Genomic DNA, 3,341 nt, shown 5'->3' with positions numbered 1-3,341 from the left:
CCGCGGGACAGGGAGTAACCAGACCCACTGACCAGTCCCAAAGATGTGCAGCCTGCGAAAAAACAGAGAAGCAAATGAAGCAGTGTGCACGATGTAAAAAGATACTGTATTGTTCTAAGATCTGTCAAAATCACCATTGGACTGAACACAAGCAAACTTGTATCAACCTACCCAGACCAGTTTCAAATTCCTACCTGACGATGAGTGTCCACGCCCCCTGCAGTACTCGAGTTAACCAGCATTCCTCTGTGACATCACTAGTTGGGAGGCAATGTCTTGTTGAATGTTACCTGCATGGCCATCGAATTCAAGCACTGTGGGACACAGGCTCTCAGGTATGTGTCATTGGGGAATTGTGGAAACAGGAATACTTACCCGAAGTCCCCCTGAGAGATGTTTCAGACATCCTTGAGTCTCCAAACACTTTGAACCTCGTGGCTGCCAATGGTCACAATTATTGAATGCCTGTGTAAAGAAGAAAAGACCAATGTTACGGTTTTGGAAAAGTTGTTTATTGTTAACTGTAAACAACGATTACACATAAAGTTTGCAGTGGGGAAACATCGTCTACTGTGAATGTGCTTAATCTTCTCCCCCTTTTCAGGGGTATAACACTGGAAAATTGTCATGTACCACTTCCGTGTTTTACAGTGCACCGACTTTGTTCCGAGCATCTTGTCGGAGGTGTCAACTCCTCCCATGTACTTATTGTACAGCTACAGCTGTGACCACGGCCCTGGCCCCTCTGAGATGGTGTTGTGTTCGATGTGGATGGCCCATTTGCTTCTTCGTAGGTAACTGGAGAAGCCACACTGGGAAAAAAATAGAAGCTTGTGTTACAAACTCACTATATATTCATAAAAATACTTTTCATTATAAAGCAATTTACTAATAAGCAAAATTGTAACAAATGTAACTATAAAAAAATTAATTCAATAACAAAGAAATAACAGTAAAAATAAAGCCTGCAGTTGCTTACACACACACACATGCATGTACACACACATACATGCACAAACACAAACACCTATACAAAAACATGCAGATATACACATGCACGCATGTACACACATACATACATATACATCTTGTGTGCAAACACAAACAAGAATGTGGTGAGAAATCTGGAGAGGAGTAAGAAATTCACATGGGCTGATGTATACCCTGAATAAATAAATAAGTACGTAGGTCTGCTTCTCTACATGGGTGTGATGGATCTGCCAAAAGTAAGGGGGACAATTTTCCAGCACTTCCTGGACATTGCAGTGACCAACAGCTTCATTTTACACAAAGACATGAATGTACACACACTTGTATACACACATACACACACACACACATGCTCGTACACACATACACAAATATACACATTAATGCATGCATGCACACACGCACGTACACACACATTCGCATACACACATGCACTCACCTATACACACATACATACACACACACACACACGCTCGTACACACATACACATAAATGCATGCATACACACACACACGCACGTACACACTAGGGGTTGAATGACTTCTGATTTTTTGAAGTCAACTTTTATGTGATGAAAGTCGAGTCGAAGTCGACTAGTCGCTGATGACGTCACTAATGAACAAATAAGTCTGGAGCTGTGACAAACAGCTTGTGCACAGCTATGGCACATGACACAGCGCTGCCCACCTGGCTGTTGCTCCTATAACAGCTCTTTTATCAGTTCTTTTGTCTTTAAGTCATTATATTTCTCACATATTTCTGCTCGCTCTAAATCAGATACAGATAAAGTAGCACAGTAAAGATTACATTAATATGAATGCATTAGTGAGAGCGATTGCGTGTGTGAATTAATTCTACCTGGCAGCGTCTCTCTCTACTAGTAGTGAAGCTGTGGGATTTAGTTATTAAGAAATATATGCTTGAACTTTTCAGTTTATAAGCTATTTTATTGAAAAATCACAGAACAGTGTTGACAATACATTTCCGTGCTGAATGATTCTGTGAGCGTGATGTACGCGCTACTGTCTGTAACCTATGTGTGTGCGTTACAGTGCAGCAGCGCATTAGATTAGAACGGAGATTAACTTACCTGTACAATAAGCTGTTTAAAACGTGCATTCTCCCGTTCAATTTCGAGCATCCAGTAATATAATCACACATGTCTTGTGGAGCGCTTTCAGAGTATGCATTTATTTGTCATTTGAACTGTTTGGAAACGGAGCGTAAATGTGGAAGTCCTTCAAAGAGTTCTTATCCTGTTGCGCCCTCTATAGGACTAGTCGACGTCGACTAGACAGTGCAACCCTTAGTACACACACATTCGCATACACACACGCACTCACCTATACACACATACACACACATCTGCATACACACATGCACTGACTTATAAACACATACATATATACACACACACACACATAAACATACAGATATACACATGCACACATTCACACACACAAACAAACAGATAAACACATGCACACACACATTTGCATACACACACACACACGCACCTATACACACACATAGATATGTGCATGCACGTACATACGCACAAACATGAATGCATGCATGCACACACATAACGTTACACGAGCAAACATGAACATGCATGCATATAGGCACTTACACATATACCACATAAGTGTGTAAGTTTAAGTTTTCTAACTGAAACACGGAGTCTATGACTATTTTACTCACATTTTTCATAAATTCATGAGAAACAAACATATAAGCTTCACTTACCAATCCACGTCTGGATCAATGCCAGCAGCATACGCCTCCTCAACGTCTGAATACACAGACTCCGGGTCCGAAGTCATGCTCAGCCTCTTCCCAGGTAACTTAACTTGCTGCGCTCCGTATCTCCCGCTTCAAATCCGTCCTTCCCCCTCTCCCCAAAAGCCGCTGTGATTTGCTGATGGAAAGCATGCAATTACCGTATTAAGCCGTGTATTGTCATAAAGCGCAAGCTATCTACTGTCAGACGCAATTGGATTTTTTTTTCATAGTGCAAACAATTACCGTAGTAAGCCGTGTATTGTCATAAAGCGCAAGCTATCTACTGTCAGGCGCAATTGGATTTTTTTTTCATAGTGCAAACGGTGTGTGAGTTATGATAACATAAGTAGAGCATGGTTAATTGTGACGGCGCCGACACATCTGGTTTTAAAGGATTAATATCTAAAACAGGGAATACATGTAGCACAATGGACGATAGACACTGGACAAAGGAAACAGAGAACAGAACACTCTTTATATACTGACACACCTGGGAGCAATGATAACATGAGGGAGAAACTAGATCAGGGCAGGCACATGGGGGGGGGGGGGCATATTGCCCCCC

Source organism: Sinocyclocheilus grahami, unplaced genomic scaffold (assembly GCF_001515645.1).
Source record: "Sinocyclocheilus grahami isolate Dianchi unplaced genomic scaffold, SAMN03320097.WGS_v1.1 scaffold1128.1, whole genome shotgun sequence".
In the NCBI taxonomy this organism is placed as follows: Eukaryota; Metazoa; Chordata; class Actinopteri; order Cypriniformes; family Cyprinidae; genus Sinocyclocheilus; species Sinocyclocheilus grahami.
The sequence above is the reverse complement of the archived record's forward strand: the minus strand, read 5'-3'. Positions refer to the sequence as shown.